Source organism: Myotis nattereri, assembly GCF_964212035.1.
Source record: "Myotis nattereri genome assembly, chromosome: 3".
In the NCBI taxonomy this organism is placed as follows: Eukaryota; Metazoa; Chordata; class Mammalia; order Chiroptera; family Vespertilionidae; genus Myotis; species Myotis nattereri.
Window position 1 is genome coordinate 71,659,949 of NC_138077.1, and position 27,197 is coordinate 71,687,145.

The following is a 27,197-nucleotide window of genomic DNA, read 5'->3' on the forward strand; positions in this document are numbered from 1 at the left end:
GCAATGAAAACTGCAAAGATGCTCCCATTTTGCTTGTAATGGTGGTTAAAGTAATGTCATATCATAAAGTCCTCTTTGTAATAGATTATCGGTTGCCCAGAGATCTCTCCTACTATATCTTTCAAATTAAACTACACTGAGAAGCCGCATGATTTACTAATAAATAAGTGTCAAATAAATATGTAACATTTGTCACTCAACACTAAGTTTCTTTTTCAAAATAGCCTGGGGTACAGAGAAGCAGGCTAAATAACATGTTCTATATCTCAACAATGGAGCTTTACTTTGATTTGAATTAGGCAATTTGACCCTTCCCTGAGGTCATATAATAGTTTCCATGAACATCCAAATGATATAACCTTTTCACTCATGCTTTCAAACTTCTCTTGGACTCTGTAAATATGTCTCTCTTCTCCGCATCCAGCATGCCTAGAGAGCGGTCTGGTTCTTCAGTAGGGGTGGCTGGGGATTGAGAAAATGAAAGAAAGAGACAAACACAGAGATGGAAGAAAAAGCTGGGCCCGGGTGGGACCACTGTCCTCTGACCAGGACAGGGACAGAGGCAGTGACCCCGAGCCAATACAGCGTATTTATTTTATACAGCAAAAAAACAGGAAGTTTTACTAAAAATCAAGACAAAGGAGATTATTTGCATTTTTGGGTGGTCTGGAGTCATATTCATTCGTGGTGCTTGGCTGGATTTAAATAACAAAACCCACCCCCTGGCACCTGGGCTGAAGGTGAAGCTGACAACACTCCTGCCTTTTGGCAAAGGATGTATTTCCAGAATGTGGGTTTGCAGACACCACTGGCTTCAGCTGACAATAATTAAAGAAATGCCCATGTGCCTTCCCAGGAGCTCTCTACAGGACTCCTGCATTATTTACTCACCTTTTCTCTTTTTCTTTCATTCACTATTGAAATACCACTTCCTCCAAAAATTCCTTGACACATTGTTAATTGTCCACTCAATATTCATCTATTCTACCCTTTTTTTTTTCTTACCAACTGAATCTTGAATTTATTCAAGGAATATGTTTCCAATTAAAATAACGTTTCAGACCTCCATCATCCAGGACCACTTCAAATCTAACTGAATGGAAATCCTACAACTAGGGATTTAAAGAAGAAGCCACATCTTGACCATAGGAGAGGCAGAGGCACAGAACAAACTATTCACACACTCACATGTGGTGGTTTAAAATTGGAAGGGATACCTTGGCTGCAGAGATCTCAGTCCCACACTAGGCCTCCCGGACCTGGGTTCCAGTGCTGGGATGAGAAGTTCCCAACACTTTCTGTAAAAACTAGTGGGGACTGAGGCTGAGGGAAGTGGAGGCTGCTGGAGTCCCAGGTAGTTCCTCTTAAAGGGCCCATGCACAGACTAACTTGGACTCACCCCCTCTGAGCTGTAGCACTGCGGCAACAGCTTGAAAGGAACCAGGGACTATGGGAGGAACTAAATTGTCTGGTATCAGGACAAGAACTGGGGGGTGGGGGGTGGGGAGGGTGGGGAATGGAGGAGGCAGCTCTCCGATAGACAAAAGTGCTGGCAGAGGCCAATGTTCCCTTCTGAGATCCCCTGGGCACCATAGCTGAGTACCCGTCAACCTTGTTCATACTGTTTGTCCTGCCCTATTGATTCCCTGAAACCCCACCCACCCAATTTGTGGGCCCATCCAAACTTTTTCCCATTGCTTTTCCATAGAACTGGCCTCTCTTGCCTCTTGCTTTGGACTTTCTAAAATCTTTCAAACAAGCAGCATCTGGCATCTGCATCCCTGTATCTCCTGCTAAGTGGTATGAGGCCTAGCACTAGTGGCAACTGACCTTGGTTTGAAGCATGGCCTCTCCTGGGCACCACCAAGCCCAGCACAGGTAACAGCCATCTGCAGATCTCTCTGTAACTCATGCTGGGTGGTCCCAGGCAAGGTTCAGTTGGTGGTTAATGTTGCACCTCTCTGGAGGCCCCAGAGTCAGTGCACTTAGTAGATAGTTTCAGAGCACACTGGATTACAACCTTACCAACTCCACAAGCAACACACTCAAAGGGTGTACTGGGTGAGCACCAAAGCAAATCCTGCTTCATTAGGGCTGGCTCCTGCACAGCAGCTTCTCCACTGTATTTGCAGCCAACCCTTGCAGCTGATTGGCCTGGGGGGGGGGGGGGGCGGTCAATCCCTCCCAGTGTCACCAACCACAATCAAGACTAAACTACAACAATACTGTATATACAGCCTACACAGGGGCATACCTGAAGTGTCCAGCTCAGGTGACTGGACAGTCTGGGCCACTGGGCCCTATAGGACACATACTACACAAGGCCACGCTACCAAATCCAGGAGACTTAGCAGCTCTACCTAATACAATAGAAACATAGGGAAGCAGTCAAAATGTGGAGACAAAGAACACTTCCCAAATAAAAAACAAGATAAATTTCTTGAAAAAGAACAAAATGAAATAGAGGCAAGTAAACTAGTAAACTACCAGATACAGAGTTCAAAACAATAGTTATAAGGATGCTCAAGAAACTTAGTGAGAGCTTCAACAGAAAAAAAAAAAAGACATATAAACCATTAAAAAGAACCAGACAGAAATGAAATAAAAAATAATTACAGACAATCAACAGTAGAGTAGATGAAACTGAGAATCAAATCAGCAATTTGGAATATAAGGAAGCAAAAAATACCCAATCAGAACAGCAAAAAGAATCCAAAAAGAGAAAATAGTGTAAGGAGCCTCTGAGACAACTTTAAGCATACCAATATTCACATCATGGTTGTGCTGGAAGGAGAAGAGAGAGAGCAAGAGATTGAAAACTTATTTGAAAAAATAATGACAGAAAACTTCCCTGACTTGTTGAAGAAAAGACATACAAGTTCAGGAAGCACAGAGAGTCCCAAAAAAGATGAACCCAAAGAGGTCCACACCAAGACACATCATAATTAAAATGTAAAAGGTTAAAGACAGAGAGAATCCTAAAAGCAACAAGAGAAAAACAGTTAGTTACCTACAAGGGAGCTCCCATAAGACTGTCAGCTGGTTTCTCAACAGAAATTTTGCAGGCCAGATGGGCTGGCAAGAATATTCAAAGTGATGAAAAGCAAGGACCTACAACCAAGATTACTCTACCCAACAAAGCTATCATTTAGACTTGAAGGTCAGAAAAAGAGCTTCACAGACAAAAAAAAGCTAAAGGAGTTCATCACCACTAAACCAGTATTACGTGAAATGATAAAGTGTCTTTTTTAAGAAGATGAATAAAAGCTAAAAAATATGAACAATAAAATGACAATAAATACATATCTATTAACAATTGAATCTTAAAAAAATAAATAAGTAGGACAGAAACAGACTCATAGATAAAGAGAACATTTTTACAGTTGCCATATGGGAATGGGGTGGGTATTGAGTGAAGATGGTAAAGGGATTAAGAAATACAAATTGGGGAGGAACCAAGATGGAGGCATAGGTAAACACCGGAGTTTGCTGCCTCGAACAACCACTTCAAAAATACAACTAAAAGACAGAACAGACATCATCCAGAACCACAGGAAGGCTGGCTGAGTGGAAGTTCCACAACTAGGAAGAAAGAGAAAACCATACCGAGACTCAGAGGAGGCGCAGTGCTGAAGTAAAATATTAAGGTGCGGAGTGGATGCGGAGCGGACTGGCAGCTGAGGGCGCAGTTGTCATTTTCAATCGGGAGGGAGTCTCAGGCTCTGAGCTCCAGTTCCGGATGAGTCTCGAGGGACCCAGACTCATACGGGAGAAGCAGGACTGTCTGGCATCGCTCAGAACCCTAGGGCAGCTTTCTCTCCGTGGGGCTTGCAGTGATTACTGGGACATTAAGAAGCAGAGCCTCTGAGGGCAAGACTGAGAGCAGCCATAATTGCTAACCCCATCCTGTTGATCCCGTGGGACCCGCCCCACCCAAGCCCTGCAGGGAGACTTTTGCTGGATAGCCTCAGGCAAAGGCTAGATTAGCACCTCCCTAGAGATCCAGGAGCCAGGAAGCCCAGAGGTCAGAGTGGGACCATCCAGTTTGCAGCTCCGTGGAACCATAAAAGACACACTCAGGGGGCAGACTCAGTGAGCACAAAAGCCCCATCGAAGCAAGTCTAGCCCCAGAGGGGTGTCTCCAGCACAGAAGTTCTCCCACTGCAGACACAGCTGATTCTCACAGCCAATTGGCCTGGAGGTCAATTCTTCACAGTGATACCTACAACAATCAAGGCTTAACTACAACAATACTGTACACAAAGCCCACAAGGGGGTGCACCAAGAGTGTCTACCTCTGGTAATTGGGACACTTAGCACAGAAAGGCACTCTATCCACACAGCAAAGCATAAAAAATGCTGAGACAAAGAAACAGGACACAAACAACAGAATTGGAGGAAAGAAAACTGTTGGATATAGAGTTCAAAACCACACTTTTAAGGTCTTTAAAGAACTGTCTAGAAGCTGCCGATAAATTTAATAAGGCCCTCGAAAAGACTGGTGAGATCACCTATAAATGTAGTGACATCCTCAAGGAATCTAATGAGACCCTCGATGTTGTGATAAAAAAACAACTACAAATTAAGCATACACTGACTGAAATAAAGAATATTATACAGACTCCCAACAGCAGAACAGAGGGTCGCAAGAATCAAGTCAAAGATTTAAAATATGAAGAAGCAAAAAACACCCAACCGGAAAAACAAAATGAAAAAAGAATCCAAAAATATGAAGATAGTGTAAGGAGCCTCTGGGACAGCTTCAAGCGTACCAACATCCGAATTATAGGGGTGCCAGAAGATGAGAGAGAGCAAGATATTGAAAACCTATTTGAAGAAATAATGACAGGAAACTTCCCCTACCAGGTGAAAGAAATAGACTTCCAAGTCCAGGAAGCACATAGAACCTCCCAAAAAAGGAATCCAAAGAGGACCACACCAAGACACATCATAATTAAAATGCCAAGAGCAAAAGACAAAGAGAGAATATTAAAAGCAACAAGAGAAAGAAACTCAGTTACCTACAAGGGAATACCCATACGACTGTCAGCTGATTTCTCAACAGAAACTTTGCAGGCCAGAAGGGAGTGGCAAGAAATATTCAAAGTGATGAATACCAAGAACCTACAACCAAGACTAGTTTATCCAGCAAAACTATCATTCAGAAGTGAAGGCCAGATAAAGAGCTTCACAGATAAGAAAAAGCTAAAGGAGTTCATCACCACCAAACCAGTATTATATGAAATGCTGAAAGGTATCCTTTAAGAAGAGGAGGAAGAAGAAAAAGGTAAAGATACAAATTATGAACAACAAATACACATCTATCAATAAGTGAATCTAAAAATCAAATGAATAAATAATCTGATGACCAGTATGAACTGGTGATTGTAATAGAATCAGGAACATAGAAATGGAATGGACTGACTATTCTTGAGGGGGGAAAGGGATGTGGGGGTGAGGGAAGAGATTGGACAATAATCGTGCACCTATGGATGAGGACAGTGGGTGGGAAGTGAGGGCGGAGGGTGGGGTGGGAACTGGGTGGAGGGGAGTTATGGTGGGAAAAAGGAGTAACTAATGTAATAATCTGAACAATAAAGATTTAATTGAAAAAAAAAAGAAATACAAATTGGTTGTTACATAATAGTCATGAGGATATAAAGTACAGCATAGGGAATATAGTCAATAATATACTAATAACTATGTATGGGGTCAGATGGGTGCAAAATTTAATGAGATAATCATGTAGTAAGATATATAGTATCTAATCCCTGGAGTGTACACCTGAAACTAATATCATAATGTAGGTCAACTGTAATTGGAAAAATAAGATGTGATTTCCATAAATAAATAAAAAGAAATTTGCACCCTTGATGACATTGTTGATCCATGCTCATCTTAGACTATCTAATTCTGATTTGCAATGCCATGAAGCTAGTAAACTTCTTTCCTGTTTAAGCTACCTTTTGTATGTTTTGTAGCTAGAACTAATTCTGACCAATATACCCTTCTCAACTATTTGAGAGACCCACAGTAAATTTGCCTGAGACCTTCCCTGTCCAAATATACAACTCCAATAGCTCCTATTTCTCTCACCACTCTACAACCTCCACTTACAATAATACTTGAGAGGCATTTCAGAGAAACTGGCAATCCACATCAATAAAATTCCTAGATATTATCAATCTCTCTTATCTTTAACCAGTTTTAAGATTTCCAGTTAAAATATTTTTATTTGCTAAATCTGGGAACTCTACCATTTGGTGGGGGGGAGTGTCTAAAATGTTTTACATGCTTTCCAAATATCTGGAACATTTTGTCTTTTTAATATTTTCTTCATGTTTCTGTCATTACTTCACCCTGCTTTCCATACAATGTCTTTGTTGATGTTTACTTATGTGTTTCTCATATATTAATGGTTCCAGTCTGCTAAGTTTTATATGCTTATTTGCTCGTGGACACACACACACACACACACACACACACACACACACACAATTTTTCCTCCTGTCAACTTGCACTTCTTTATTATCGGAATGCCTGCCTATAGCATCTTGACCTGCATATCCAATTTACTCTTTCAAATCCGTTTTCACTGTGATTATGCTAACATTTTGTCTAAAGTAAAAATAAATAACTCTAATGATTTCAAGGACTAATCTATCAGTAAAAAATTATGGACTTTGTGATAATTATTTTGACCACTAAGATAAATGTTTCTGGCCTACTGGCATTTTTTTTAAATTTTGGGTTACAATACCTGTATGATCTCAATAAGAAAGGTTCTGCCATATAATATTGTTTCTTTAAATATTTACTCGTTGTCTCTGTGCGTATGCACGCATGTGCTTCCCTGCATGCACATGCCCATACATGCTCGAGTGCATTCTTGCACACACACATTCAGTAGTTATTTGATAGCCTTTATGCCCTGAAATTCTATTTATCTGAATATTGCCTGTACTAGTATTTAAGGGAATTATTTTATTAAATTCACTTGACAACCCAGCATTACTTATCAGCTGGGCTTGCCCAGTACTGTCTATCGCTGTTAATTTTCTATATATTCTTGCGACACAAGCAAGGACTGGCAGCATGGGCACAGTCAGGGAACCTATTAGAAATGCATAATCAACAACCCCTCCTCAAAACCATTGAATCAAAAACTGTATTTTTAACGAACCCCCAAGGTGATTCCTATGCACATTGAAGTTCGAGAAGCATTGATCTAGAGCAGTGGTTTTCAAACATTAGTGTGCATCCGAATCATCTGGGAGGCTTATTAAAATACAGATTTCTGAGCTCCAATTCCAGAATTTTGGATTTAGTAGGTGTGGGGTGGTCTGAGAATTTGCATTTCTAACAATTCTCAGATTCTACCAATACTGCTGCTTGTCGGACCACCTTTTGAAAACCACTGGTCTAAAGTGAACTGGATGGCAGAATTGGCAAAAAATTCAGTGGCTTAATAACCACAGGTCTGAATTTCAGCTTTTATTCTTCAAGTCACTAGCTGTGTGACCTTGCAAAGGTTTTTTTTTTGTGTGTGTGTTTGTGTGTGTGCTCTTTGCCTTTTTCTCATCAGTAGAAAATGATTTGAGGATCAGCTCCAGCATAGCACTTGTTTTTCTCGGCATCTGCTTCCATGTCTGTCTCCTCTCTGCACTGTCAGCTCCTTGAAATCAGAAACCTTATTTTAATTATGGTTTTATCCCCAGTGAGACCATAGAAGTTTCTTGGTTGAGTGAGTGAGTAAATGAGCAAAGAAAGAAATGCATCCAAGATGTGAGATACAGGTTGTGAAAAGTATTTTTCAAATGAAAGGTATTTTTATTGTTGTTATATATGATACCCAGTTCTTGAAAATTGCTGATTAAGCTACTACATTGTTAAGGACAGAGATAATAATAATAAACATTTATATGGTGATAATATTGGACTAGATGCACAACATAATGATAATTGATGAAGAAGACATATCTAAGATATTAAATCCAGTAAGCATGAAAACCATAAGACATCAGGAGGCATGATTGGAGGTGTCTAGAGAGATGAGAATTGGTGTAACTAAATCAGACTCAAAGACACCCAAAAATTCTCGCAGACTGACAGCCAACTTCTGCTATCAGGGTGGTACTACTGCTTGGGTGAGTCAGAGGACTTCTGAGAAAAAGACTGCAGTTTCAAATTTAGCAATGTAGCTTCCTTTTTTTGTAAGGGTTGCAAGAGTGAGCACACCTTTGCCTGCATCCTTGCCTTTATTTGTGCCCCATCCCTCTAGGTTCCTTGCATGACCTCAAGAGGCAATTCAAAGCTCCAAGCCAGGCCTACACCCCTAACTCTTATTCTGCAGGTTTTGTTACATCCAAAGGTCCCAACCAGCTTAGAATCTTTCTGTCACCAGTGAACTAGATGCACAAGGTGTGACATTCTTGTTATCTTAGGAAGTGTCAAAGTTCCCCTGTGGACCACAGTCTTACCGAGTCTGATCACAGTAAAAGCAAGAAACAAATGTTTTTGCCCATGCTGAGAGAATAAGGACTGTGGAAAGGAAAATTGAATCAACAGCTTTATAGGTAAGAAGATGAGCAGCCAAATGCAATCAGGGACTAGATTATTGTTTTACTAAGAGGGAGTAGATGCCCTTGGTATATAAGAACTGAAATTTATTTCCTCAAGAAGTTTTTGTTTTCCTCTTCCATGTATCTTTTACTTACTTGCTTACCTAGATTTTTTTTAAAAAGATAAAGTGCCACATATGACTGGGCTACTCTGTGGTGGGTTTAATTAATATTTGAGAAGTATTTTGAGTTTCTTTGAAGAGAGATGTTGGCTGCCATTCACAGTCTTACAGCACAATTTTTCTGGTGGTTTTAAGGTTTTAAAGTGAAATAAAAATTCAACTGGATCTGGAACACTACTGATGGGTGATTTTTTATTTAATAAATTTAAAAAAATAGAATATTAGAATCACCTAAGTACATGAGTGTATCTGTGCCACTATTAAGCTATAACATCTGCAGAAGAAAAAAAGTAGAGCTCAGGAAAGCAGATACCAGCTTCCTACCAGCCAATAATTGCAGTGCCAATGTGGGTTCCTGAGAAGTATGCTGATAAAATGACCAGGAGTCAGCTCCTGCAGTTTTAGGCAATTTATGTGGGAAAGTTGAATATAGCTACTATTTGCATCAACATTTGAGACCAGCAAGGAATAGAACATTTAAAGCAGAGCCGAATGCGGGTGTGGCAGACGTATACATCTATGTATGTGCATATGCTAATTAGTATAACCATTTGATAGGTTTCAAATTATTGTAAATACCTTGTAATTTTCCTCCTCTCTGATGACACTGAAATGTCACAGTCTCTAAGCCCTACCACTTCTCCAAGGGCTCCTCAGGCACTTCCTCAGAACATTCTTCCTCTAACTCAAACAGAATTCTAACAAGTTTGCTTAGCTGGTTTCTAAACCCATAGCATACTAGAGGCAAGAAATTTGTTAAGGGAGCAGAACTACTTTAGATGGATGCCCCGATATCACCAAAAAAAATGATACACATTTGCCGGATATTTTATTCAGCAGTCAATTTAGTCAGAATGTTCTCCATATGCAACGTCAGCCCAAGTTGAACAAGTAGTCAGTGAGCTATCCAGCCAATCATTTAGCAAATTGGTAACTCCTTGTCACCTGCTTGTGTCCTGTGAGAGCACAGTTCTGTCATTACAGTGAAATTCCTCTCTTTTTGGACCTGTGCCCCATTAGTAAACCTATTGGGCAGGACACATCCCACCATGTCATAGTGTAGGGTGGCACATGGTCTGAACGCTCAAGAGCATTGAGAGCAATTGCTAAGAAGCCATTTCTTAGGCATCCACTGAGTGTGGCTCTGAGTCCACCCTGACCAGTTATTCCTTCTTCCTGAGTCTCACTGTTCTCGACTGTAAAATATGAATCATAACAGCCCCTAACTCAAATGGTTGATAAGAGGATCCCATGAGTAACACAAGGAGAGCACTTAGAACATTTACAAATATTGATACAGGAAACATTTAATGCTAGAAGAGACTGTGACAATCTACTTATCCTAAAACCTCATTGTTTTTTTTTTAATGAGGAAAATAGGTCCAGAGATTTTAAGTATAACAGTTAAATATTGCAGAACAGGAAATTTGATGAAATAAAAGAAAAACAATTGCATACCTAGTCAACACCAGACTAGGAACATCATATCTGCTATCATTTTTGATCCTCAAAAATTCTATGAGATGTTGTTATCTCTGCTTTATGGAAGAAGAAACGTTAGAGGTTCAATAAGTGGTCGAAGGCCACACAGGCAGTGTGTGTTAGAACTGGGATGCAAACCTGAGTTTACTTGACACCAAAGTCTATTTTCATTTCTTCTTCCTACTCTGTCTCAATGTAGAAGGCAGTACTCCCATCTTTTTATGTAACCTACTTGATATTAGGTATAAAATGCCTACAATGAATCAGAACAGTCCTGAGCTATTATTTATAACAGTCCTGGGGGATATTTAATTATATCATGATGAGGCAGGATAGTAAGAGGCTAAGGAGACTCTTTGATGAGTGGAATAAGGGAAACTGAGACAATATAATTAAACAAGGCCAAACAATTAGCAATTTATAGCCAGCTAATGAATCACAAGGTTTTATCTTCCCTAACCAAGGACACTTAGGAGCAAATGGTTTACATATTTTAGACTGCCCCGGACAGAAGGCTTTTCTGTGACATTCTTTAAAAATGAAACTAACCAGAAAATAACTCCTGACTCTACACACACACGTTTTGATGACTCAGCATATTGAAGTACATACCTGAAAAGCGAATGAGTATTCTGCTAAGACCCTCCCCTGGGAGCTTCCCTAGGATTCCAGCAGACCAAAGAGAGATAAAAAGTGCACCAAAGGAGTCATGGTGCACTTGCTAGAGCATGCCCATGCCTTGTGTCTTTGCTGTGTTGTCTTTTACCCCTAAACTCTAAGTCTCCAGGAGACCAGCGACCAGGGGAGCAATGGGCAGCAGCAGCTCCACCTGAGCTAACCCCCTGAACCTGTCTCCAAAGTTCCATTTTCTCTGATTTTTCTTCTCCTGTTGCTTCTCTTATCTCAAACCCTCCCTTTGTTTCGATGTCTCCAGCTTTACCAACACAGCCCTGGGCCCAGACCCTGCCCAGCAACGAGGAGAGGTGCCCAATTAGACTTTCACTTTTTAGCTAAAATCCTAATATTAAAATGTTCCTTCCTAGCAAATGCAGAGAAATATGGCTCTTTTCACAGCCTTAATGTAGCAGAATACTAATTGAGGAGAGGAACAGAGAAAGGGCATGGAGGGCATGGCCTGAGCAGACAGAGCCGCGAGGCCATGTAAACAAACCCAGCGAGAGGCGTTTTCTTGGCAATTAGAGACAGGTATTTTGTAGAAAGTATTGGGAAAGCCAATCTCCATAGAAATCAACATAAAAACACTATATTTAAAAGGAAACCTGAGAAATTGCATTAGCAGAAATGGAGACAAATCTCCAGATAGTAACAAGTCCCCTTAAGGGACCACCACCTTTCCTGCACAGGCTGCCTGTGGCAAAAAGAGTGTGAGGGCCACAGCGAGCATGAGCAGAATCTGAGACATAGACTACACTCTCAGATATGTAAGCAGCAATCATTTCCTTAGCCACAGAAGGAACTGGAAGTTTCCAATGGTCCACAGCCACCATGTGGAGACAGTTGTAGTTTATTGCATGGGAGTTGAAATCAGACTGCTGGTTTGAAGCCAGCTTCACTACTTGCCAACTGTACGACCTTGAGCCAATTACCTAACCTCTCTGTGTACCTCGGCTTCCTCATTTATAAAATTAATCGAAAAATTGTATCCACATCATAGAGTTTTTGGGAGGATTAAATAAATAAGTTAGTGCATGGATGACACTTGAAATAATTCCTGGCACACAGTGAAGACTTAATAAATCTCAGCTGTTAAGACCCCATAGGATTACTCACAGGATAAGATAAGATTCATGCCTAGCATATAGTAAATACTTGATAAGTATTAGCTATTATTTTATACTTGTATATATTTATCATACACAGACTTGGTGGACATTTATTGTTGAATTAATAAAGGCCCAGATTAACCTATCAAGACAGTTCTAGATAGATATCTGGCCTGGGTTGACCTTATGTAACTTTTGCCACCAAGATTCTAGGACACAGAGCAAGCAACTAGGCTAGTACCACCTCCTCCACAACCCACATTGTGAAGGAAGGCTGTTCTGAAAAGAGATTTCTGTGGAATCCAATGAACAAAATGAACTAACAAGCAAAATAGAGACAGACTCATAGATAGAGAACAGGCTGACAGCTGTCAGGTGGGGGTGGTGTGCTGGGTGGGAGAGATGGAGGGGTTGAGAAAAAAAAAAAAAGAAAAAAACTCATGGAAATGGACAACAGTGTGATGAGTTCCAGGTGGAAGAGAGTTAGAGGGAGGTGGAGGAGGGGAAAGGGGGGATAAATGGTGATGAACAGAGACTTGACTTGGGGTAGTAAACACACAATACAGTGTACAGATGGTGTGCTGTGGAGTTGTGCACCCGAGACCTGCATGATTTTTTGACTGAAAGAAAAGAAAAAGAGATTTCTGTCTGGTGCATACAATGCAATCCACCGATAGGAGATTACAGTGCAATTTATTTTTCTGATGACATTGGTAATTAAAGGACAAGCAACCACAGAGCAGGATTCAGAAATCTCTTCTGGGAAATCATATGTATTAAAAGCCATCACGGATCCTCTCCCATGAACTTCCCCCAAAACTTTCTCTAAAGGGTAAGCACTGCCCTAACCGGTCTGGCTCAGTGGATAGAGCGTCGGCCTACAGACTCAAGGGCCCCAGGTTCGATTCCGGTCAAGGGCATGTACTTTGGTTGCGAGCACATCGATGTTTCTCTTTCATCGATGTTTCTAACTCTCTATCCCTCTCCCTTCTTCTCTGTAAAAAAATCAATAAAATATATTTTTAAAAAAAGAGTAACACTAACCTGCTGCTTCATTAGGGGTTTGTGAATAGAACCCTTAATAATACCAATGAAAGATGCTAATTTTAAAGAGTCATAACTGATCCTAATGGGCAAAAGCTGAGAAAAGTAGCAGGAAAAAATATTCTGACTGTCTTTGCACCAGTCAATTGAGATTTAGAACGAGGTTCACTCAAAGGCCACCCTCTGACTGGTGATTTACATGGTCTGAGTTAAATAATAAAGCAGCCACAGGGAAAAAAAAATACACAAAATGTATTGCTTCCTCTGCTGCCTGACCTGGGGGTGGGGGTGGAGAGTGGAGCAATGCAATCTTCAGAGAAAGTGGGAGAACATAGGGTGAGTGTGGAGGCAGTCAGGGATGGGGATCCCATGAAAATGGCTCCCTCTTTACCCAGAGAAATATTGAAATCATCCAGATACAAAGGAAGCCTTGGCAGCTGAGGTCCATGATAAATAGAGCAATATGCAACCACGTGACAAGACACCAGCAGAAAGTATGCTGTTTGAGATCAGCTCTTCAAATGTACTGAATCATTGGCCCAAAGGTAGAGCATTTGCGATATTAAATGACCCAGCCTTAAAACGTCCAGTGTGAAATTTATTTTGTTTTAGCAGCGATGTATTCTCAGACTGTGTTTATATGCCTACGCAGTTACTTTGACCATTTTGAAGGACACGACCAGTCTGTGCAATTGAACCAAAGCAAATAAGAAGTTTCCTTGGTGAAACCACTTGTTGGATTTGAATTGCACACTCCTCTCAGAATCTTCACACAGGAGGTGTGGGCAATGTGGCCAGCCTGGCAGTCGGTCATGCAGTCAGGCTGTCTACAAATTTCTCCAGAAGATTCCACAGGGTACAATCTGACTCCAGTGGAAACCTAATTTAAAGTGACTACCAGAAGACCAGCCTGGAGCCACTCTGTCCCAAATACAGAGAACCTGGGGCTGTGCATCCTTAGTTTGACACGGCCATCAGCCACTTGGATTACTTCTGGCAGGAAAGGTAAAAGTGAAATTTGTGCATATCCCCCTTTTGACATAATGAAGCATTCCGTAAACAGAAAACCTCAGGACCCAATTATAAAGGCCAAATTGCTATTTTACTCAGTAAAATGAACTGCTATAGTCTCATCGATCTTGCCCTTTGCAATTTACTTTATCTCACGGATTCCTCACAATAACTCTATGAGGAAAGTATCTGTTCTAGTCAGGCATCTGTTGGTTGCAGGTTGCAGAAGCTCAATTTAGCCCCAGAAAACAGGGAGAATTGGGGGTTGGGAGATTATTGTGAGGTCAAAACAGTCTCACTGGAATCTAAGAAAAGCTGAACAATCAGGCCTCTGGACAGACAAACTTGAGGGAGCTCTGGGACCTGTCATTCTCTGCTTCCGTCTCTCCCTCTCTTGAGTCCAGTGTCCATCTTGGTCTGAACAGACTCCATTTGGAGGATCATGTAGTTGGAACAGAGATGCCCAATTATCAGGGGTTAATCTGAGGAGTATATTGCCAGAGAAGAGGGTTCAAGCAAAGCAATATCCCCAGACAACTCTTATACAGTATTACTATCTCCATTCACCATGTAAGGAAACTGAGGCGTAGAATAGTTAGGAGGGCTTAGTCAATAGTTAGCAAATGCTTCTCCACCTTCCAAGAGCAGATCTAAGTTGAAATTCTATAGCTCACTTGCTGTTGGCTCCTAGACAATTTATTTACTCACTTTGTGCTTCAATTTCCTCACTATCAATATGGGCTGATGTCAAAGGTTTGTTTTTAGGATTAAATTAAATGAGGTAATCTATTTAACCCATTTAATTTGGTGACTGGAATATAGCAACATGCAAAAAAAAAAAATGATACCTTTCTCTCACTTATGAAACCATGTCCTAAGCTGCATCACAATGTACCACTGAATGCAATCAGCCTTTTGCTGTTCTTCCTCCATGTCTATGTGTTGCCACTCCCAAAGACGGCTGGCTCTCAAGAGACCATATCTCATTTCTTTCGCACTCCACCCTGGGCTGGCTGAGCACATTGGCAGTCTCTTCAAGTTCTTGTGGAATCAGTTCATATGTCACGCTTTCCCCTGCAAACCCCCTAAGGGCCATGCATCATCTTTGTGTTTTATTGTGTCTTTTTCAGACTTCCTGCTTCTCTGAGGTGCCAGCTTGACTTTTTCCTGTTTCCCTTCTGTCTCTTTTTCGTGCAGCTCCACCTACAGGTCAGTGGCTTGAGTTTGTCATGAAGACAAATTTATCCCAGAAGTGCCCCCCTTCAAAGAGGGTGTTTAACTTCAGATCACTCCACATGAAGATAAGGGATCCTGAATCCCACTTCCTGGGTATGTTATCATGGGATGTCTTTGTCGGGGGCAGGGGAAAGCAAGGGCAGGAAATATTTATGCCAAAGGGGAAAATCGGGTAGTATTTAAAGCGGAGGACTACTCTCAAAGCAAGTATTAGAATTATGAGGAAATACAAAGTAGAAGTGAATAATTGCTTGTCTAAAGATGCCCTCACTTTATTCATCTCACAACTTTCCTCCAGTTATTTGCAAAGTCTGGATGTCAACAAGGTCCTCAAAAATCTCTTAGACAAGGTGCTAAGTTTGAAGAGAGATATTCCACAAGCATGCATTAATGACAGGAACGGGAAAGAGTAGGGAATTCATCTTTGACAATTGTTACCGTGTGCCTGCCTTGACCTAGACACTTTATGTACAGCATTTCATTTCCCCAGCAACCTTGCAAGACTGGTGATAATATTCCAATTTTACAGATAAGGAACACCAAAGGGAGTAGCCTGAAGCTGCACAAGTAGTGAGAAATGGGCTGGAGCCCAACAGGGGTGCTGGTACAGAGGACATGCCAGGTCAGCCTTGGTTCCAAAAACTGCTCATTTTCTTTTTTCAGGCTTCAGGCAACTCAGCTTGACCACCACTCACTGAGAGAGAAGACTGGTCACCAAGGCTCCTGGCTGAATAGAGCAGAAAGAAGGAATGGAGTTGCTGTTTAGGAACCAAACCATTAGTTGACCATCATTCAAAAGGAAAGATTTTCACCATTCCTTTGGAGCCACTGAAAGACCAGTCTGATAAGAGCAAAACATTATCCCATAGGGATCAGACTGAACTGGGCTCTACCCTTTATTACATGTCCTTGGGTACGTTTCTTAACCTTGTTAAAAGGGAGGATAATAGCCCTAGCTGGTTTGGCTCAGTGGATAGAGTTTTGGCTCAGTAAGGGGTCCCGGGTTCAATTCCAGTCAAGGGAACATGCCTGGGGTTGTGGGCTTGATCCCCAGTGGGGGGGCATCAGGAGGCAGCAAATCAATGATTCTGTCATCACTGATGTTTTTATCTCTCTCCCTCTCCCTTCCACTTTGAAATAAACAAATAAAAAGTTTTTTAAACAAAAAGGAGGATAATAGTAGTACCTACCTTTAGAACTACTAAATGTGATAGCTTGCATAAAGTATTCTTTGCTTAGGAAAAATGTCTGCTATATAGCAAGTACTCAAGAAATGTTAACTATCATCAATAGTGGATAATGGAAAGAAATTGGGATTTCTTTGTCACAGAAACTGCTACAAGGATGATAAATAAGATGTTCTTCCTTAATGAAGAGATGTGATTCATTTACAAATAGCACACATTTGCATGTAGACAATAATGTGATAATATCCTTAAATACAGTTTGTTCCTCTAAGAAGTTTGAATGTAATATTTTCCATTGATCCTGAACTCCAACACGTTACTTATTTATACTATTCAGTTGCTTAGCAACCTCTCTTGTAGGCTTGAGTAGTGATACATTTCAATTAACAGCAGGACCAAGAACCACAATCTTAAATAAACATACTACTACCATATTGAAGATTAAACATAAAAATCACATTTATTTTAAAGTACCTTCTCATGATTTTTTACTTTCTACAAATTCAAATGGTTCTTCCTACCCCATGCTAGCTCAGTGTGTTGGTGAAAGGGTGAGGGGTATGTTAGGAAGGGATGGGTCTCTGCTCCCTGTTCCAGAGTCCCATCTCATCATTAGATCTTGCACTTTCTCTTTCCTTCTTTCAAACCTTAACTAGCTTAACAAATGAGAGAGAGGAGAAAAGTGGCAGTTACAAATTTTCCCTATATAGGAAAGGATAGAAATTTTTACTTTTTATGTTTTCAAAAGATATGGCTCAGTCTTTGACCCGGTTACTCTGTTGACCAGCATAATTCCTGAGCCTACAACACCCTAAACTTCCATCAGTTACCAATACCCCCCTGCCAAGGATAGTATTCTCAGTTTTCTGATAGCAGACTTTCTACTCTCCACATTACCACACTCTATTTTAAATCCTGTTTTCAAAGAATGTAGGGAGAAAAAAGAAATAAGCAAGTGCTAGATTTTATGACTGACTCAAAAGACCTCAGCTAGGTTTTTCAACATGAATGTCCTAGGACTCGTCACCTGGACTGCGATAGCAAGGACTCCAAAATTGTTCTCTGTTTCCGTTGGAGTCCTTCCCATAGTCTCTTCTCTTTATTTCTATGTCCTTTTCTCCTGCTTGTCCTCTTGAATACTAAACTTGGGGTGAGGAGACCCACCTCAAAATTTACTTCAGGTCTAGTTTCTAGCCTTATTAGTTTCTGGCCTCGAACAAATCACTTTTCCTTTCTGAGCATCTACTTTCCAATATGTGCAAGGAGGCAGCTGTACTAGGTAAATGCCCAAGTCCTTTTCAGCTCCAAAATTTCTAACCCTTTATACATCTGAGAGGGATATTCACTTCTGGATAGAATGTAGAAAATCACAGCAGGCTAAGAAGGGGAAAAACGGGCACATTGCAAACATCATAGCACTGAGGAGCTATGGATGCAAAGAGAATTAGGTAAACTAAAATTTGTAAGAGTTCTTATAACCACCAGTTGTTTGCATCCCAAGGAGCATTTTCCCACTATGGGTACAGGCTAAAGAGTGGATTTGGATCAAGCAGGACTCTACTGGGTGAAAGAGAAACCAGCAGAATTTTTGGTGAACATGTGGGACTGTAATAATCTGTATATATGAAAGCCTAAGTGACCATTACGACTGGACGACCAGATGACCGGCCAGTAGTTATGACGTTCACTGATCACCAGGGGTCAGACGCTTAATGCAGGAGCTGCCCCATGGTGGTCAGTGCACTCCTACAGCCAACCTCTCATGGCCAGCCAACCTCTCACAGTCCCTTCTCCCCCCCCCCCCCCCCCCCCGCTGGCCAGCCCAATAGGGACTGGGCGAGATGGTCCTGATTGGCCCCACTCACCAGCCAGGCCAAGGGACTTCACCCATGCATGAATTTGTGCACCGGGCCTCTAGTATATGAGAAAACCTAGAAATGCAAGACTCATTCCCTTATGTTCTAGGGTCATGGAAAGGCTTATGGGGACTGAAACAGAAAGAGAGAGTAGAAGCTCTTGCCGTCTTCTGTGCCTAAGAGACAAAGTCCTGCTAGAAATATTGGTTTGCAATAAATACATAGCAGTTTTTCCCCTTAAACCATGTGCCAGATTTTGAACCTGTGTATAGGGGAAGTGTAAGATGTAAGCTCAAAACCTCTGAAGAGCAGAATTTTTACAACAGGGAGCTGCTAAGTTCCCCATCAAAAGCCTAAAAGTGCCCTCTGTAAAGAACAGGACAAATCAGAGGTAAACTGAGACACTAAAAACTTCAACCCAACCTCATACCCAGCTCCATCTCTGCCTGTTCGCTGGTAGAAGATTTCATCTGAACATTCTTTGGGGTATTTTTGTTTGCACTGTTTTGGGTTGTTTTCAATACCCACATTTATAATACAATTCAAAATTACTAACATAAGAAGAGAATAGAAGATATGATTGATAATCAAGAGAGAAAATCAAACAATAGAAGCAGACCCATTTAATTTAAATATTATTATTAGAAGGGAAAATTTTTTAAATAAAAATTATTATATTAAGAAAATAGAGAAAATAGAAAAAGAAATTGATTAAAAGATTAAGAATTTAACAGAGAGTTGAAATTCCTAAAAAATATCAGATGGAGATCCTAGAATTGAAAAATATAATATTTTAACTTAAAAACTCATTGGATGAGCTTACCAGCATGTGAGACACGACATATTTAAATCCAAGACAAGGTTAGTGTGTTTTTTTTAAAGCCCAAACTGAAATACAAAAGAGAGGGAGAAAGAGAGTGGAAAGAACAGAATAAAGCCTGAGACATATGGGACAGAGTCTAAAAATCCAATGTATAGTAATTAAGTCCTAGGAGGAGAAGAGATAGGAGAGATAAGTGAGAACATCTCCAAAATCATCAAAGAGATTAACCCACAAATCCAAGAACAGGGAACACTAAAAATAATACAAACAATGAAAACCACATCAAGGAACATCATACTCAAAGTACTGTTGACCAGCATAATTCCTGAGCCTACAACACCCTAAACTTCCATCAGTTACCAATACCCCCCTGCCAAGGATAGTATTCTCAGTTTTCTGATAGCAGACTTTCTACTCTCCACATTACCACACTCTATTTTAAATCCTGTTTTCAAAGAATGTAGGGAGAAAAAAGAAATAAGCAAGTGCTAGATTTTATGACTGACTCAAAAGACCTCAGCTAGGTTTTTCAACATTCGTCATCAAAATGATGATGAATTATCAATACCCACATTTATAATACAATTCAAAATTACTAACATAAGAAGAGAATAGAAGATATGATTGATAATCAAGAGAGAAAATCAAACAATAGAAGCAGACCCAGTTAATTTAAATATTATTATTAGAAGGGAAAATTTTTTAAATAAAAATTATTATATTAAGAAAATAGAGAAAATAGAAAAAGAAATTGATTAAAAGATTAAGAATTTAACAGAGAGTTGAAATTCCTAAAAAATATCAGATGGAGATCCTGATGATGAATGACACAAAAAAAAAACCTAAAAGGAGTCTAAGAAGAAAAGACTCATTGCTTCAAAGTAACGAGACTCATAGCTAATTTGTCAGTAGAAACCATGGAAGCCAGGAGGAAATGCTTTAACATCTTTAAAGAGCTGAAAGAAAAATAGTATACCAAGTGAAATTATACCCAAATGAAAATATACTTCAAAAGATAACCCAAAATAAAGATATTTTCCAACAAACAAACCTTGACAGGGTTTATTTCCAGAATATGGCACTATAAGACTTATTAAAGTAAAATTTTCAAGCTGAAGAAAAATTTTCCTTAATGGAAATATTAAACTTTGGGAAGGAATACAGAGCAGTACTATAAAGGATAAATGCATGTATAAATATTTTAAATATTGACCTTTTAAAACAAAAATAAGAAAAGATTTGTGAGAACATAACTATGTAGAGGTAAACGTATAAATAATATCACAAGAGACTGGAGAGTCTAAAATGAGGTTAACCTGTTGTAAGTTTCCTGCATTACTTGTCAAGTGGTAAAAATACTTACTTAAGATGTATATTGAGAAACTAGGAAGGCATATTGATTCTCTAGGGTAAAAGCTAAAGGAAAATAAGGAATGCATAATAAAAAGCTAGTAGAAAGAAAAAAATGGAATATAAATACCTCAAACCCAGGTAGGAAAAGAGGAATAAAGGAACAAAGAATGGATGGGATAAATAGAAAAATAGCAAGTAGAGAGTATTAAACCAACTATTTCAAGTTATATAAATAAATGGGCTAAATGCTTTAATCAAAATGAGAAAGATAGAATGGATTTTTAAAAACACAAGATGCATTATAAGCTCCGTATAATAAAGATATTTTGAAGTTTAACATACTTATCTGGGAGGCAGAAGGGCATAGGTTTCCCAGATGAAGAGCCTTGGGTTTAAATTCTAACATCTAATTATAAACCGTTTGAACTTAGGTTAGTTGCATAACTCCCCTGAGTCTCAGTTCCCTCATCTATAATAAAAGGGCAAAAATACATATCTGATAGGGTTTGTGTGAAATGAAATAAAATTAATGAGAAAAGCTAGAGCAGCGACTAGAAAACCCTCAGTTAAGGACAGGTGTTATTGTTACTCTCACCACCACCCACCATCCCAGTGTCTCTTAGGGAAGCATTCTACCATTGTGGTTAAGGGCTGGGAAGCTAGAATCACAGTGCCTAACTCTTCATCCCAGTTCTATCAGTTATTAGCCATGTGACCTTGTATAAGTATTTAAACTGCCTACATCTTGATTTTCTCACCTGTAAAATGGGTTCCTCTCAGAACTGTGAAGGTAAAATGATGTCATTTTAGCCCATTACCTGAAACATAATGAGTGCTCCCAACATAGCAGCCAGACTATTAAGACATGTCATATAATGTCATTCATTTGCTCAAAAACTTCCAATGCCTTCCCATTCTACTTAGAGTAAAAGGCAAAATCTTTACAATTGCCTACAAAGGTCCCTTATGATCCATTAGGTTTCTGAACTCACTTATTACTTACCTCCTTGCTAACTTCACTTACTTTAGACACATTAGTTTCCTTGTACTTCCTCAAATAAGTCAGTTATACTGTTGTCTCAGGCTCATCTATATATATAAAAGCCTAAACTACCGTCCGACCTTTGGACCGTCCAACTGGTAGCTACGATGAAATGACCACCAGGGGGCAGATGCTCAGTGCAGGAGCTGCGAACCTGCGGTTCTTGGGTGACACACCAAGAAACAGAGAGGAGGGAGCCCGATTCCAGGGTGCGTCACCTGAGAACCCCCTCTCGCAATCTGGGACCCCTCAGGGGATGTTGGAGAGGCAGTTTTGGCCCAATCCCCACAGGCCAGGCCCAGGGACCCCACTGGTCCATGAATCCGTGCACCAGGCCTCTAGTTGTAATCATAAAGATCTGGAAAGTTCTTCCCTCTGCAATCGCCACCTCACCTCTCAAATCAGCACCCCTTGCTCCTTTATCACTGTTGGGTCTTGCTCAAATGTATTATTCAGTGACAGCATCATAAGACCACCCTTTGTAAAATCATACCTCTCTGCCCCACCCCAACCCACTCCCTTATTTTACTTTCTTGATTTATTTTCCTCCTTAATAGAAATCACCACCTAACATTCCTTTCTATTAGAATTTTTATTAGTTTATTGTATGCCTCCCCTCATTACAATGGAAGCCCCTAGGGGAGGCAATTTGTCTTTGACCAGTAGTGCTGTAATCCCCAGCACCTATTCAGCTACCTGGCACATAGTGGGCACTCAAGGAATATTTATTATATGAAGAAATTTAAAAGTTAGTCGCCATTATTATTATTTATTTGATTATTTCTTCCTCCTCTTCCTTCTTTAGTAATCATTGGAAGTATCATGCCATACCTGAACTCAAGACATAGCTCAACTTAGTCATCACTTCTTTAAGAAATTCTCCCCTGAATCCTCTATGTCACTTCCTTCTGCTCTGTCCTCTCACAGCTCTGATCTTTGTTGTGTGACCATTTGGCTTAAATCTCTTTTCTACTACACCAATACTGATAGAGACCTAATCAATTTTTGCTTGTGTCTGTATTCCCAATACTTAGTACAGTGCTTGGCACATAAAATACACCCAAATAAATAATGAATATATGAATGAACAGATGGCCTCTTGATTTATTTTGCCTATTGTAAAACTAATTTTGCACATTACTGGACCCCTCTGGATGTGCTATGTTTAGTGTTTGTTTAGGATAGATATACTAGGGCATTTTATGTGCCATTTTCTCACTGACACTGAACAGTATAACTTAAGCTAAGCTGTGCTCTGGTAGGTATTCACCAATATCTCTCATTGCTTTGTATTCAGAGTAATAGATGAAAGAGCAATAGGTTGCCAGTTAGCAAAAGTCCATTTACTGTTGCTCAGATCTGTGAAGGTATCTAATTACATTATGTATTAAAATTTCACAATAAGGAAGATCCTGGAGATCAGTTTAATAAGAAAAGGAACAAAGTGAAGATAGACACATTCTTCTTTATTGAGATGGGGAGATTATGGCAACTGTAGTGTAGGCAAGAGGAAGGAATGTTCATTTATTGGGAACATGTCATGTACCAGACTCCAAGTTACTTTGCATTAATGATCCTATTTGACCCAAACCACAAATGTGGCTGAGAAGGGAGGATGTTGTTGAATGTGGGCATATGTCTGCATGGTATTATGTGTGCACATTTATGAATGTTTGAAATTAGCCAGCCCTCATCCTTTCTCTGCTTCATATTAGCTGTGCAAGCATGAGCAGGTCAATTAATGCCCTTAAGCTTCAGATCTTAGATTTGTTAAGTGTAGATCATAAAGCCCATCTCACAGAGCTGGTATTAAGATCAAATAAAATCATGTTCTCTGAAAATATTGAAAATAAATGTATGTGTGTGTGTGTATGTGTGTGTGTTGTTATAAGAATCAAAGTAACAGTCTATCCCTTTGGATATCATAATACTTTTGCATTTTTCCTGGTAAAAGCTAGATCTGGGGTAAAGTCATATTGTATTAACTTATTATGCAATCACTTACTCAATATAATCCAATAAATATACTAAACACCTGTGATGTGCCAGACTCAATAAGACCATTGAGAACAAAATGAAGTACATATGATCCTGCCTGAGGGACTTTACAGTTGAAAGGAGAAAGCACATAGTTATAAAAATAACTATAAAATGTAAGGCAGAATATGCATAATGCTAGAGATACTAGGAAATCTCACCTAATCATTCGTACAATAAATATATATTGAATACCAACTATGGACCAGGCACTGTTCCAGAATCCAAAGAAATGGTAGTAAACAAGAAAGATAAGGAGCCTGTGTTCATGGGGCTTACATTCTTTTTGTAAATATTTTATGTATTGATTTGAGAGAGAAACATCGATTTGTTGTTCCACTTATTTATGCATTCATTGGTTGACTCTTGTATGTGCCCTGACCAGAGATCCAATCTACAGTCTTGGCCTATTTGGATGACGCTCTAACCAACTTATTTTCTAATGCATGAAAAGGAAGAATAAACTCATAAACCAATTTCACTTAACTGCTAAGTCAAAAATAAAATAGAGCAATGTGATAATGCGTTCTGGAGGGGCAGGAGGTCTCAGAAATCTGGAATGATAAAAACAAGGCTGCTTTGAGAAGATCTGAAAGAGTTCCCAGAGTGCTAAGAATTTGTGGGTTTGAGACTCAGAAAGGTGATATGTGGAAGCATGCTAGGACAAAAGTGAGAAATTGAGAAGAGGTGAGCAAGGTGGCCAGCCAGGTCACACACTATATTTGGGTTATGGTAAAGGGCTTGGGGTCTAATTGAGGTGCAATGGGAAGCCGAAGAAGGTTTTAGAAAGACAAGGGAGCTGATCTGATTTACATTTTAAAAGAACAACCTGGTTGCTATGTGGAGCAAGACAGACTGCAGTGAGAGAAAGTGGATCCAGGAAGACCAGACACGACACTGCTATTTTTGTAAAAACAGGTGAAGGATACTGAATAGGGACTTGTAACTAAGCTAGGAACCTTCTAGGTGGGGAGAAAGGGACAGATGCAGGAGATATTTTGGAGGTAAGCCAGCAAGATTTTGAAGAGGAGGAAAAAAGTTGTTTCCAAATGAAGAATACTTCGGTTTCTATCTTTAGTTCAAAATCCTTTTATGTCAAATGAGAATAAATCAGTTCTATAAATATATCTAAGGTATGTTAAAGCTAATTAAAATTCTTTGGCTCCAAGTTTTTCTATGGTAAATATAGTAGTACATGCTTATTAAAGAAAGCTGTAAAATAGAGAAAGGTAAAAATTAAGAAAATATATAGTGTATAATATAAAACATACCGCACATGTGCATATATGACTGGAATTCCTATTTTTCCCCCAGAAATGTGATTTGATAGGACACATTTCAAGGACATTGTGTTGTATCAGATTTTCCCCTTTGTCTGTTGCATCGTTCAAAAACTGAAAACAATTTCACAACTCTAACACGAATGCTAGGTGTGGCCTTCCCTCATCTGTGGGAAGTGACTTCTACTCATGGGGCAAATGGGCCTCGGAGGGCGCAGAGGTGCCAGTATGTCAGGGGCTGGATGGAGGCGGGCACATCTCACCAAGGCCTTCAACAGAAGGCACGCAGATTGCAGTAAATCCATTTGCAGGCTTGCTGTGACAGGTCCTGCGAGGGGCTGTAGCTATTTACAGCAACAATTGTCTAAGTAAGCACTGAGCAATGCAGTCCCTAGGGAAGCCAGGCTGGAAACCTGTCAGGGGCAGTCAAGCCCTGTGTGGTTAGAAGCAGCCAGTGTGCGCTCCGCATCTACAGGAGGGCCCCTAATGATGCTTTCTCTGTTTAAAGACTAAGGATTCCTTCGAGGTAAGGAATGGGGGCGGGAGTGAGTCCTATGGGGGGTACGCCCGAGGAGAGAGTCCTACAGAGACTGCCGGAGTGTCTCCTCCCACTCTGACTCTGTCCCCGCGCCCCCGAGGCTGCTTGTTGTCCCTGGGAGCCAGCGAGGCTGCGATGTGGCAGGCACCAGCTCCTGGCAGCATCCTCTCTCCTGCCGCGCGCAGTAATGGGTCTTTGAGTCTTAAAACAGGAAGATAATGCCGGGTTTAGCTTATAAATAGATGGTTGTTTGCTCTCCCTGAGAAGCACTGATTGAGAGAGCCAAGCTGACTATTGATCTAATTTTAACTTCCATTACAGCACGTACTCTCTCCGCCTGCCTGTGGTTCAGCGGGGCACGACTGCCTCGGGCGACCGCCAGGGGGCGCGCCACTCGTGTTCCTGCTCCCCAACCCGTCTGGCCTCTGTTTAAGTAGACAGACAATGCTCGCCTTTATAGGGTTTGAAAAATAAGAGTTTGATTTTCCTGCCACGGGATGACCTCATCACTCATGAAAGTCAGAGGGAAGCGGGGATTGAAAGGCAGGCAGTCTGGAAAACAAAGCTTACATTTCTCCTCCTCCCACTCCACCACCTACACAGAGCGCTTGGGATGTACTTGTTTAAAATCACATTGCTGAAGCTGGGAAGTGGGGGAGGGCGGTGGGAGTGGAATGTTAAATTCTTCTGGGTACCCTGGCGCTGGGTGTGCTGCCGCTTCTGTTTAGAAGGTTACTACCCCCTACTCTCTGCCTACAAGGGCTCTCTCTCTCTCTCTCTTGAGCTGTCACCAAATGCCAGTGCACCAACACTGTCTGGGCAACAGTGACTTGACTTTAAAATATCAGTTATTCCTAAATATGATTCATCTCACCAAGGTTTAAATAGTGTCATCAGCAATTTTGTACTGTTGGCTTGTAAATTTCAGATCTGCTTGTGGCTTCAAATGAATGGGGTCAGTAATTAAAGCCTCTCACATTTGCTTGCCACCTTTTGGGACCACAAAGTACTGTCTAGGGTAGAGTATGTGTGATGGGAAGCCAGACAGAAGACAAAGAAAGATGCCTCGTAAGACATTTCCCAGCCCCAGAACTCAGCATTTGGACTTTCCTTCTGGGGTTGAATGAAATATCTTACTAAATACAATCTAATGTTTATAAGCACTTGCTATGTGTCAGGCATTGTACTAACCATTTCACATTGTCCTCAAGATAAACTATCAGTCAAGTTCTATTATTATCCCCAGTTTAGAGTTGAAGAAGTTGAGGCTAAATTACTTACCCAAAGTCAGGTAGCTGAAAGGGGCAGAGCCTAATTCAGGCCTCAGGAGTGAATGACCCAGAGCCCTGCTCCTAATCACCATGTTTTGCCTTGAAGACAAGCCTACTCTTGACAAAGTCTTAAACTTTCTGTATCCCTAAGCAAAGGAGGTTGAATGGGAAGAGAGGATGGCAACTTTCAAGTCAGACCTGCCTAGGCCAAAACCAAAGGCTCTTTAGAGCTCTTGAAAAGGTGAAAATGTACAAAAAAAATCATCATCATCATCATCTGCAGCGTTGTTCCTGACAATAGCTTCTAAGATGGAAATAAAATGACCAGAAGAAGAAAACTTTCACTGCAGAGCACTCATTTTGTCAATCATTCAACAAATATTTGCTCATGGTAGACTGGCCACAGTGGAGGGCGCTGGGATACTGTGATGAAGACAACAGACATGGTCCCACCCTCATGAAACCTCATGAGAGAGGGAGTTGTAAGTAAGTGAACAATGAAAGTCATAA